The sequence below is a fragment of the Hypanus sabinus genome, chromosome 11 (assembly GCF_030144855.1).
Source record: "Hypanus sabinus isolate sHypSab1 chromosome 11, sHypSab1.hap1, whole genome shotgun sequence".
Lineage (NCBI taxonomy): Eukaryota > Metazoa > Chordata > Chondrichthyes > Myliobatiformes > Dasyatidae > Hypanus > Hypanus sabinus.
Window position 1 is genome coordinate 17,110,428 of NC_082716.1, and position 13,823 is coordinate 17,124,250.

Genomic DNA, 13,823 nt, shown 5'->3' on the forward strand with positions numbered 1-13,823 from the left:
ATGAAGCAAAACCAATTACGCCATAATGTAATTCCATTGTACACAAGCCATATTTTTGAAAATTGACAGTGCAGATTTGTAACAACTGTGTTTTCTATCTTCACAGTTATAGATTTTGATTAGTTATTTATTTTGGATTTATTAATGTTATGCCTTTTGTGAAATAAAAAAAAACAACCAATGCAGAATTCATTCTGCAAGTGCAAATTTCCCCTCTGTCTAACAATCTTCAATCAACAATATCAAAACCCAGTCAGACTCCCAAAGTAGTCTTGTGCTTCAGCTTGCTCTGCAGCTGTACATGTGAATTATATTCATAAGTTGTGCCGCCGGTCGTTATAAACATGAGATTACTGTAATTTTTCATTGGCTGAAGATATAATTCAAATCACAGTTGTACCTTCAGTTAAAAGCAGGAGACTTTAATTCAGATGGAGAGGCTGTTCTAACCCTCGCAGGCTGTGATAAACCTTGCCCATTATATTGCTCATTTATGGGCGCCAACTGTTGAAGACCCCAGGGATCAGGGCTCTTGTTCGGTTGCTTGAGCATTCTGTTGTCAGTGCGTCGGCGGATTTGATACACCTGACGTTAAAAAGCATATTAATGCCGCTGCTTGGGGGGATCTTGCAAATGCAGAGACGTGCAGCTGTTGGGCAACTTCTGCAGGCGACCAGCTTCTGTACTCTCGTGGTTGAATCAGCTAAACTGACCAGCCGTACAACCTCATCAGGGTTTTACAGAGGTACCCACTGACCTCGAAACTTTGCTTCAAACAAAAAAAGAATTCCTGTGATTGGCACAAAAGCCTTATTAGTGTTTTCTGCCTGAATGTTTGAGATAGGATTCTTGCCATTAGCACAGTCTCCAAACTGCTACAAAAGTTAGGTCTTGATTGTATTCCTCCTCATCCATATTTTATCAGGTAATTGGATCGAGTTGCATTTTAAAGGATAATTTATTTGTTGTTTTTTTTTGCATATAAAAACATGACCTGATCATCTGTTTCTGGTTTTGTTTTATTAATGGTGCAAGAAAGACCCTTGTCCCAGATCTTGGGGCTTGTTCTGTGAAGTGAGGTCTGAAGGAAGCGGCCGATCAAAACACGTCAATCAGATGTAATTGGCCTCCCTTTAGGAACACCATCAGGTAGCAGAGAGAAACTTGTACGGTACAAAAAAGGCAGATTCACCACAGCACCTAATCCACTAATGAGTTCAGTCGGCTTTTTCCCACATCTCTGCAGCAGAATAAGAGACAGAGAAAGAGAGAATATCGATGGAAGGAAATGGACACTCACTATTTTGGGTTGTCTTCATTAGACTGAATGATATGGAAGGTTTGTTCATTCATTACATGCCGTGTCATATGACTATGATTATGGTCTCCATGATCATAATTGTTCCTGGCAATTTTTTCTACAGAAGTGCTTTGCCATTGTCTTCTTCTGTCTTTACAACATGGGTGACCCCAGCCATTGTCAATACTCCAGAGATTGTCTCATAACCAGGACTTGTGATATGGACCTGTTCATACAACCATCCACCACCTGCACACATGGCTTCATGTGACCCTGATCGAGGGGGTAAACAGGTGCTGATGAAGGGTTTACTCTTTACTCTTTTCCAAAGATGCTGCCTGGCCTGCTGAGTTCCTCCAGCATTTTGTGCGAGTTGCTCGGATTTCCAGCATCTGCAGATTTTCTCATCTTTGAGTAAGAGGTTGTTGTAGTGACAGCACGCAGCCAACTTTCAATCTGCTTCCTATGTGCTGATTCACCACCACCGTTAGATAGCCTACACCAATGGTGTCATCAGCAAACTTAATTATGGCATTGGATCTGTGCTGAGTCACAGAGTCATAAGTGTAAAGCAAGTAGCGGGGGCCAAACACACAGCTTTGTGACGCATCTGTGCTGATGGCAATCGTGGAAGAGATGATGTTGCGAACCAAAACTGACACTCAGCTTCTTGCAAGCGTTCACATATATACAAAGAAACGTCATAGGATCAATGAAAAACTGCACAAACCAAAGGATAACAGATAAACAACCAATGTCCAAAAGACAACAAATTGTACAAATACCAAACAGAAAAAAAAACAAAATAATAATAAATAAATAATACTGGGAACGTGAGTTGTGGAGTCCTTGAAAGTGAGCCCACAGACTGTGGAATTATTGGGTGAATGAAGTTATCCATGATGGTTCAGGAGCCTGATGTTGAGGGGTAATAACTCTTCCCGAACCTGGTGGTGTGGAATCTAAGGTTCCCTCTCAACCCCTTTCTTCTGCCTTCTCCCCATAACCTTTGCTAATCAAGGACCTATTAATCTCTTTCAAATACAGTATACCCAATGACTTGGCCTCCACAGCTGTCTGTGGCAATGACTTCCACAGATTCACCAGCCTGGCTAAAGAAACTCCTCCTCATCTCTGTTCTAAAGGACTGGAGGGAGTCTACAATTCTGCCTACAGTTCTGGGTGCCATGGGAAAGCAGCCAACATAATCAAAGACCCTTCTGGACGGAGTCTGATGTCCCTCCTCCCATTGGGAAGAAGATACAGAAACTTGATAGGAACCACCAGGCTCAAGGACAGCTTTTAGTCTGCTGTTATAAGAATTTTGAACAGACATCAAGTATGATGACGACAAACTCTTGAACTCAAAATCTCCCGCATCATGGCCCTTGCATGTCATTGTCTACCTGCACAGTACTCTCCCTGTAACTGTAACACTATTTTGTGTTCTGTTATTGACTTTCCCTTTGTATTACCTTGATGTTCATGTCTTGAATTGATCTGCATGGATGCAAAATAAATCTTTCCACTGCGTTTTGGTACACGTGTCAACATTAAATCAACCGTTCAGCTCCTGGCCCATGGAATATGAGAATGTTTATCTACCTCAATTGGGTCCTCTGTGCATTATTTACCTCTTGTTTTGGGCTCTGCCCTGGGACCCCTTGCACAACAAATCCCATCTCACTCCCGCAATCATGAAACCCTTCTCTGTCTCAGGGACACCAGAAAGAGAAAAGACCCTTTATCATCAATGGGGTAACTCTTATCAGCAATCTTACTTCCTGTATCCAAGACCTTTATACCAAATAAATGACAAACATGCGGCATGCAGGAGAATTCCTGGAAGCATGGTTTTCCATGAACAATCCTGCAAACAGACATGGAGACCTTGATCCTAATTATAAGCCAATGTTGGCAAAATTTCAGACTACAACGCACGAAATACACCACTCAAACAATCAGCAATGAGGTTTCCTCCCTACCTCATGACTGAACTTCTGGAATGAGACCATAAGATATAGGAACAGAATTAGGCCATTTGGCCCATCAAGTCTGCTCTGCTATTTCATCATAGCTGATCCATTTTTCCTCTCAGCCCCAGTCTTCTGCCTTCTCCCTGTATCCCTTCATGTCCTGACCTATCAGCTGATTGAGAAGTATATAAATTCGGAGGACACACCACAATTAACAGCACACTGACGATGCCTCCTTGTATGGTGACGAAACGAATGCAAGCAAATTACGGAGATCTGAAAACAATTCAACTCAACCATCAACCACCCCAGCTACACATTTTCCAAATTATTTCCTAATGACATTTTCTTTAACTTCTGTTTTTGGCAAGTAGGCACACAATGGGCTAAAATGGCCTCATTCTAAGCCATATATTTGCAATTTTCACTGATTCCATTGTAATTCTTTGACCTTACCGTACGTTGATTATTTTAGAGAGTTTACACCTTAGTCATTTTATTTGAAGTGCAATAAATCCAGGTATAGGATGCAGCCCACATCCGATTTATCCCTGCACTATTGTATGCCATCAGCATTACCAGCTTCCAGTTCATTACTCTGTCCTGTAGTTCTAGGGTTAAAAACTCAAGAGCTGGAAGATATGGGTCCCATCCCAGGTCAGCAAGGGCACAATAACATAAACACAATTATTCTTCTGAGGAAAATCATCCACTAATCAGTTGTCGATCAATAGCCTGACAAGGGAAGATAGTTACATCCTTGCTGAAGCTCACTCTTACTAATAGTCCCTTCCTGTAATTACTTCAGGCTTGTGCAGGTGCATAAAAGGACAGACTGTGTAGTGTACTGGATTGAAGATTAATGAGTTCTGTCTATCTATTCCCCAGCAGACAGCTGACTGTTCCGCTGCAGCACTATGGCCACTCTCACAATCCTACCTCGTTTGGAGCGCTCTCTATCACTTGGCTCTTGTTCGCCTGCCATTTGTTTAATTCCTGCCTTTCAGCACAACTGCAACCTCTTCTGTTTTTAAGATCCGGCCTCTATCAAAACCGTATAATTATAGTGAAGCTTACGGCATACCGAGACTGTTTCGGAACATTGAACCTGGAGCAAGCAGTACCGCACAGGAACAGGCCCTTAGGCCCATGATGTTGTGCTGAACTAATTAAACGTCTAACTAAACTAATCCCTTCTGCCTACACAAGGTCCATATCCCTCCATTCTCTGCATATTGATGTGCCTCTCTAAGAGCCTCTTAACTGCCTCTATCAGATTTGCCTCCACTACCAGACCTGGCACTCCCGGTACTCACCTCTCTCTGCATGATAAAAAGAAGCATGCCCTGTTCACCTCTTTTGGAATTCCCCCTCGCCTTAAATACATGGTGTTAGGCATTTTGAACCTTGGAAAAAGATACTGGCCATCTCCTCGATCCAAACCTCTCATGGTCATATAAACTACTATTCGTCTTTTATATCTGTACTTCAACCTCTAAGTTTATATAATTCTTTATTCTTTTAATTGTTGAATGTTGTTGCTTTTGTTGTATTTCACACCAACACACCACAGCAAACTCCTAATACATGTAAATGTGTATTTGTGAATAAAGTTGATTCTTGATCTTTACTTTTGATAATTGATCAGGTATTCACTCAGCCTATGCTGCTCTAGAAAAAAAAGTAATATGTTTGCTCACAGCGTGTACAATTCTTTTCCTGTAATGTACAGGAAAAAAGTACTCACTGGAGTTTAGACGAGTGAGGGAAGGGGGGTCTCATTGATACCCATCGAATATTGAAAAGCCTAGATAGAGTGGATGGGGAAAGGACGTTTTCTATAGTAGGGGACTCTAGGACCAGAGGTACAACCTCAGAATAGAAGGACATCACTTTAGAACAGAGATTAGGAGGAATTTCTTTAACACAGGGTGGAGAATCTGTGGAATTCATTGCTACAGACAGCTGTGGAGGCTGATGGGTTCTTTATTAGTAAGGATGTCAAAGGCTACAGGGAGAAGGCAGAAGAAAGGGGTCGAGAGGGATAATAAATCAGCCGTGATAGAATAGCAAGGCAGACTCATTGGGTCGAATAGCCTAATTCTGCTCCTCTGTATTCTGTAAACAGCACAGATATAAAATTATTTTCAAGCTGTCTATGAAAAGGAGTATACAGACGACCCTTCACACCAAGACCCTTCATCGGGACTGGAAATGAAGCGTGAAGAAGCCAGAATGATACCATTTTATATTGTATTGTAAACCAAAAACCTCCAAGAGGACCACAACCTTGTTGTAGGGTTTGGAGGCTTGCATGCCTCAATGACCCAGAGAGCCATGTTGGCTGGAATCAGGGCTTAATGCTTTGTCTCTTGGTAGCCAAAGGGTAAAGGCCAGGCTAAGAGTGGTCCAAATGTTTGGGTGTTCAGTTCAGGGCTAACAACACTGACTGGCAAAACAAAATTGCTACAGAAACAGCAATGGACAATTCTATATCTGAGTGTGATGGTATTCCTGAGTCTGCACCGTTGATTTGCGTGACTGACAGTAGTGAAAACCGAGAGGAAGCTACTGACACGATGAAGGAAGCCCTGAACACCGCCAGAGATGGAGGACTTTCATTGCTGCCCTAAACACCAGCGGCATAACGGGCAGTAGGAAGAATAAACCAAAAAGCACTTAAAAATCAGCTTCTTCAAATATTAGCAAATGAGCAGTTAGAATAACTTTATTAAAGCCAATCCATCACTGTATTTTAAATGCATCAAATCCTCTAATACACATGTGAGAAGAATTTCCCACACATGCATTATACATTTGTGCATTAATATCCGGAAAGAGTCATTTCAAGTCTAATTATTCCAATGCTTTTCTTTAGAAGAAGTGTGAGTGAAATCACTTGGCCAAGTACTAAATGCTGAACATCTGTACACACTCGAACTTGCTGCCTCTCCATCTATTCAAGAATAACGCTGGACAGATACAGAGCCGAGCAGATTGATGAGGGCCAGCATTCAGATAGATAGCTCAAGCAGTAAAACACCTCATTTCCAACTCATAAAAATGCTTGTAAATTCCGTGTCTGCAGACAGACCTGGCTGAGGTGAACTTCATATACACTGAGTGGCCACTTTATTAGGCACAGCTGCGCACTGGCTTATTAATGCAAATATTTAATCAGGCAACCATGTGGCAGCAACTCAATGCATAAAAGCATGCAGACATGGTCAAGATATTCAATAGGTCTGAACACCAAGGTGACTTTGACCTTGAAGTGATTGTTGGAGCCAGATGGGGTGGTTTGAGTGTCTCAGAAACTGCTAACCGCCCCCCCCCCCCCGGGATTTTCATGCACAACAGTCTCTTGGGTTCACTGAGATGGTACAAATAACAACAAACATCCAGTGAACGGCAGTTTTATGAACAAAAATGCGCCGTTAACGTGAGAGGTCAGAGGAGAATGAGCAGACTGGTTCAAACAACACACACGAAACATTGGAGGAACTCAGCAGGCCAGGCAGCATCTGTGGAGAAAAGTACCATTGATGTCTTGGTCCAAAACCCTTCAGCAGGACTGGAGAGAAAAGGCTGAGGAGTAGATTTAAAAGGTACGGGGAGGGAAGAGAGAAACACAAGCTGACCGGAAGGCAACAGTAACTCAAGTAACCACGTGTTACAAATGTGGTGTGCAGAAGAGCATCTCTGAATGCACAACATATTGAACATTGAAGTGGATGGGCTACAGCAGAAGACCACAAACATACTCCCAGTCACCACTTTATTAGGTACAGAATTTGTACTTGATAGAATTACCCAGAAGCTGACCAGAATTGGGGTTCAAAGGAGATGCAAAGGAAACATAGTTAATGCTTTAGACTGATTCTCTTATCTCTGTTTCTCTCCCCGCAGATGCTACCTAGCCTGCTGAGCATTTCTAACATTTTTTTCTTTCATTTCTGATTTCATGCATTGTGGGCCGAAGGGCCTGTGCCTGTGCTGTGCAATTAGACATAGGAGCAGAGTTAGGCTATTTGGCTCAGTGAATCTGCTCCACCATTCCATCATGGCGGATTTGCTTTCCCTCTGAACCCCATTCTCCTGCCTTTTCCCCATAACCTTTGACACCATTATTAATCAAGAAGCTATCAACCTCCACTTTAAATATACCCAATGAGTTGGCTTTCTGTAGCAATGAAGTCCACAAGCCCTTTGGCTAAAGAAATTCCTCCTCACCCCTGTTCCAAATAAGCATCCTTGTATCCTGAGGCTGTAGAATATTCTAAGTTCTATGTTCATAACATAACGTGGCTCGCAGCCTTGTTCTCCTGCCTCGTCCCATAACCTTTGACACCCATACTAATCAGGAACCTGCCATCCTCTGGCTGGAATAGAGTCAGGTGCACAGTAAGGGATATGCAGCAGCTACTCGAACAAACTAACGCCACTGCTTGGAGACCAAGCACAGCGAGTTACTGTATACTGTCTGATGTGTCCTCTGATCCAATCCAATAATAATGTTCAAAAAGTCAAAGAAATGTATAAAATCCTTTATTAGTAGCTACCAAAACAATCAATCTTGAAGTGATAAAACTAAAGGTAGCGATATTACAAGTACTTAAGTGAACTTAAGGGTGGCATGGTAGCGTAATGGTTAGCACAATGCTTTACAGTACCAGTGACCCAGGTTCAATTCCTGCTGCTGCCTGTAAGGAGTTTGTACGCTCTCCCCCGACCTCATGGGTTTCTTCCTGGTGCTCCACTTTCCTCCCACAGTCCAAAGACATACTGGTTGGTAGGTTAAATGGCCATTGTAAATTGTCCAATAATTAGACTAGGATTAAATTGGGGGATTGCTGGGCTGCGCAGTTTGAAGGGCCAGAAAGGCCTATTCTGTGCTGTATATCAATAAATAAATAAGTAAATAAATGGAGTTAAGAGAAATTAGGTGGTCATCAAAAGGTATCACACGTGGCAGTCTCCAGCTGTAAACTGCTCCTGGCAAACCCTTTGCTTTTACCACGTCCCACCCACATACGTAGCTGCCATCATAAACATAATAAACGTGCAATTGTCTGTTGTGACTGTTTACAGAATCACCAGAGATACTGAAGCGAGTAGATATAGAAGTCTTTATTCAGCAAAAATAAGCAGCAGATATATCTGATAAAAGCACAAAATGCTGGCCGAACTCAGCAGGCCAGGCAGCATCTATGGGAGGAAATCTGATATATCTGAGACAGGCCTGGGAGAAGAGGCCTGCCGGACCCAATATTGCTTCGCACACAAAATGGTGGTGGAACGCAGCAGGCCACGCAGCTCCTAGAGGAAGAATCACTGTTGATGTTTCGGGCCGAGACCCTTCCATCTTCCAGCATCTGCAGATTTCCTCGTGTTTGCCGATATTGCGTGACAATTTATATGCCAAAGGTCAAAGGTAACAGCAGAATAGTTACAATGTATCTACAATGCTTCCTTTGGATTACATATAATTTTCAGACACTACCTTCTTCACACCCACAGCCCAGACACCCAAAGTAAATGTTAAGTCAGCATTGTGTCTCTGTCTCTAGCTGCATGCAGGCATCAAGGGAAAGGATGTTTCCTGGTTTGCAATCAACCCCAATCTGCAGCTCCAGGAAGCAGTTCACAGCTGCATTTTAAATTCAATCTACAATCCACATTCAAATCTGAAGGTTGATTGCTGTTGAAATTAATATTTGCTATATATCCTAACTCCAGAATACGCCCTAACACTACAAACTATATTCATGACAAGTCCAAAAGCAGTGTCGGGGGGCTCTGGGTACATTTCCCAGCAGATAATTAGTGAGTAGCAGAGCCAAAATCAATGCTGTTATCTGAATATGTTGTAAGTTTCATTAATAATTATGGATGTGATCCCAGATAGGTTTGAACTGCCCAACCACCATAATAGGGAGCAGTTGCTGCTACATCTGCAAAGGTATTAAGTTCATTTAGGACAATGTATTTCCAGTAACAGATAAGTAGAGCAGCTGAAACTTGATTTTTCAAATGAATGGATTAAAACCATATCATACATTGATCTATGTTCATCGGCAATTACTTTGTCAGTTATTTGAGAAGCCCGTAAAGAACTCTGCAATAGAGATCTGCAGATTTACTGATCTGCGTCAATAGTTAGTGGCCAATTACCAGTAACTCTATTTTTAATAGAGAGAAAAAAAAAGAATGTTTTAATGTTGCTAGGTTAAGCATTTCATGGTGTGCCTCAGTTTAAAATATCTGAGTGCCAGGATTAAAACATAATTTTATCCTATTTATAAAGCCATGGCACTTCCAATAAGCTATTCATTTACTAATGAGTCAGCGAGATTTTTCATTAGCATGCATTTGCAGTCCCAGAATTTTAATCAAGAGGATTTAATTTCAAAGGGGAGAAGAGGGTAAAAAGTGGTATGGACATAGTAATTCAGGATTATGGAAATATTGTAATATCATGAAAAGTAGTTTGATTAACAACAGACCACTAAAAATAGCATTTTATTTTCTCTTTTTAACCCAGGAAGTCAAATGCTTTACATTTTAATTTTGTGGTATCACAATTGCGCGTCTCTTAGTGCGAGGTGTGCAGTTGTTGACAGATAATTCATCTCCACTGTTGTGATGATAGATACGTTGAAATGTACTCGATCAAGATCGAGAAGCAGAGATAAACAGGGTCATGGACATTCCGCATCTGTGGAATTTCCAAAGGTGCTGTTGAATGAAACCTTGTTATTCTACCCGAACTTTTTCTTAGCCAAAATGTCTTTGGTTTCTGCTACAGAGGTGTCAGGCACTGATATTAGATGGGTTAAGTGTCCCTGTTCTCACAGCAGAGAGACAATTTTCATGCCAACAATTCAAGCTCTACTGGGTTAATATTCACAAGAGTCCCAATACAAGGTCTTTATTGGCAAAGTAATATAAGCCAGGGTGATGCTTTGCTATCAGTTGGTGATGCATTAAAGTATCAGATTTTAAGAAATGATACTTTTCTTAATTTAATGAGATTCTGAGCATGCTTTCTCCTCTTTGTTCTGGCGATTTGGCAAGGCTACATTTATTGGTCACCCCTAGTTGCCCTTGGAAAATCGATGACATCCAAGAGCAATTGACAACCAATGAAACGTTTTTTAGCTGCTGCTGCTGGAATGTAGCAGCCAATCACAAATGATCTAGGGATGATGCAACAACTGAGGGGTCCCTGGAACGAAGATGAGAATGGGGGGAGTGAACAGATATCATGAATGATAGGGTACCAACATTCAAAATGACGGAAAGTTGGGTGCAGACATCATGAAATCGTTGAATGAAAGAGTGGAGACGTCATGAATTATCGGGCACAAGAATCAGAATGAAGGGGTAAAAACATCCTGTATTATGAGATGTGGGCAACCAGGAAAGGGGAGTGGAGTACAAACATCAGAAATTATGCTACAAAATCATCACGATTTTTGGGAAACACACACACACACACACTCTGCTAGAGGGACTCAGTAGGTCAGACAGCATCCATGGAGGGGAATAAACAGTCAATATTTTGGGCTGAGACCTTTCACCAAGACTGAAAAAGAAGGGGAAAGAAGCTCCTTTCCCTTTCCAGTCTTTGTCCTTCTCATCCTTCTCAGCCCCCAGCCTTCCTTTCCAGTCCTGGTGAAGGGTCTCAACCTGAAAAGCTGACTGTTAATTCCTCTCCATAGATGCTGCCTGACTTGCTGAGTTCCTCCAGCACTTTGTGTGCATTGCTCAAGATTTTCAGCATCTGCAGAATCTTTTGTGTTTATGATTCTTAGGAAACAAGTGACAGGAATTCTAAGGCATAGATAGTAGGGGGTACAGACCACAAATTAGGGCAAAGGCACCAGGAGTTCTGTGGTATAGACACACTGTATGAAGAGGTGAGGTGTAGTACTGTTTACAGGTGGAATCTGTGTGTGACCCTCTGACAGATTAGAACTTGGAGCACTACAGCACAGTCCAGGCCCTTCAGCCCACAATGTTGTGCCAACCCTTTAACCTACTCTTAGATCAATCTAACCTTACCCTCCCACGTAGGACATAGGGGAGAGATGTGAGAATAGATAGTGGAGGGGCCTGTGCTGATCTTGAGAGCCTGGAAGAAGTTTCTATGAGAAATTTATCTTGTTTTTATGGAGCTAATGAAACCTCACACAAAATGCTGGAGGAACTCAGTAGGTCCAGCAGTATCTATGGAAATTCATAAATAGTCAATGCTTTGGGCCAAGACATTTCATTAGGACTGCAAAGGAAGGGGTAAAATGCCAGAATAAAAAGGTGGGTGGAGGGGAAGGAGGATAGTAAAAGGTGATAGGTGAAGCCAGGTGGGCTGGAAAGATAAAGGACTGAAGAAGAATCTCATTGTAAACAATTCCACATGATAAGTATCAACTGCAAACCATTAATCTTTTCCTGGAACAGAGGAGGATGAGAGGTGACTTGATAGAGGTGTATAAGATAATAAGAGGCAGTGATAGAGTGGACAAAAAACACCTTTTTCTTAGGGTGGAAACGGCTAATGCGAGGGGACATAATTTTAAGGTAAATAAAGGAAAATATGGGGGGGGGATGTCAGAAGTAGTTTTTTTTACACAAAGAGTGTTAAGCGTGTGGAATGCATTGGCAGGGATAGGGGTAGAGGCAGATACATTAAGGACATTTAAAAGACTGTTAGATAGCCACATGTATGAAAGTAAAACGGAAGGCTATGTAGGGAAGAAGGGTTAGACTGATTTTAGTGCAGCTTAAACATCATGGGCTGAAGGCCCTGTACTGTGCTGCAATATTTTATTTTCCATGATATGAATAATCACAATGGATTCCAGTTTCTCCAGGTGCATAACTTCAAGCACCTTTTCACATTACTATGTTTGATTTTGGTCTCTGTAACTACCCTTATTTTACAGCTTTCTCTACTTCCCTCTCTTTCCAGCTTCCTCCATTAATCCATCAATTAATGGCCACATTAACTTTTCTCCATTGCAGACCTGGTCTCACCATATCAGAGATGTTCTCTTCGTACTGTCCCTCTCTCCTCAGCCCTCCCTTCATCTTAAAACTAACATGTTTTCTCTTCTTCCAAGTTCCAACAAAGGGTCTTCTACCTGAAACATTAACTCTGTTTCTCTTTCCACAGATGCTGCCTGACCTGCTGAGTGTTTCTGACATTTTCTGTTTCTACCTCATTATATCTCAATCCCAAGGGACTGTCTATATCACTCATGATTGTGGATGAGTTACATCCAGTCTGGTTTTATGGGTTCTGATGTATTGGTATTAGTAATGGTATTGATATGAGTATTGGTATTGGTATTGGTATTGGTACTGGAATTGGAATTGGTTTATTATTATCATGTACTAAGTTACAGTGAAAAGCCTGTTTTGCATACAGTTCATATAGATGAAATCATTACACAGTGCATTGAGCTAGAATAAGGCACAAAGAATAAAGTATAAAAGCTACTAAAAAAGTGCAGTGCAAGTTAATGATAAAGTCCAAGACCTTAACAAGATAGATAATGAGGCCAGAATTCCATCTTATCATTACAAAAGGTCCATTCAATAGTCAGATAGCAATGGGATAAAAGTGGTCCTTCAGCCTGATGGTACGTATTTTCCGGATTTTGTGTCTTCTGCCTGACGGGAAAGGAGAGAAGAGAGGATGTGCGGGCAGGTGCAGTCTTTGGTTACGGAATCTGCTTTGCTACAACAGAGAGAAGTATTGAGGAGGCTGGTTCCTATGGTGTGCTGAGCTGTGTCCACAATTCTGTGCAGGTTCTCACAGTCCTGTGCAGAGTAGTTGCCAAACCAAACCGTCATGGCTAATGAGACCAGTGCAGGAACCTCAGACTCTTCAGTTGATGCTGTCTCAAGGAACAGTTGGATGCACTTCTATTTTTGCTGGATATCTAGGTACTTCTGATATATGGCCTCAATATGTTCGATACCATTCCAAACTCTTCTCCTCTACTTAAAACAGTCATGGGCCAAAGATCTCTCTGGAGATCAGTCAGGTTTGTTACTTCACTTCAAAGAGGCTTTGAACACATCACTAAATCTTTTCCTTCCCATGGTAGAGCTTGGAACAGAATGCTTGCATCAGAAATCTGGTATCAAGGCATGAAAATGACAAGGTAGACAGCTGAGTGTAACTCAGGCCTCGGTGCTGGGGATACATGAAGCATGTCACATATGATAACACAACAACCTGAACTGTACTAGCTTGTAGTGTAGATGCCAAAAACAGCCATCATCCACCAAGCATTGAAAGTAGCCTGACTAGAGAGGCACTGCCTCAAGGAGACAACACCTATCATTGAAGACCCATACCATCCAGGCTATGCCATCTTCTCACAGCTGCCATCGGGCAGGAGATACAGAAGCCTAAGGTCCATGGCCACCAGGGTTCAAGAACAGTATGGTACTGGTGGCACAGAAGCATAGTGGTCAGCACAACAATTTACAGCACCAGTGACCCAGTTCAGCTCCCACCACTGCCTGTAAGG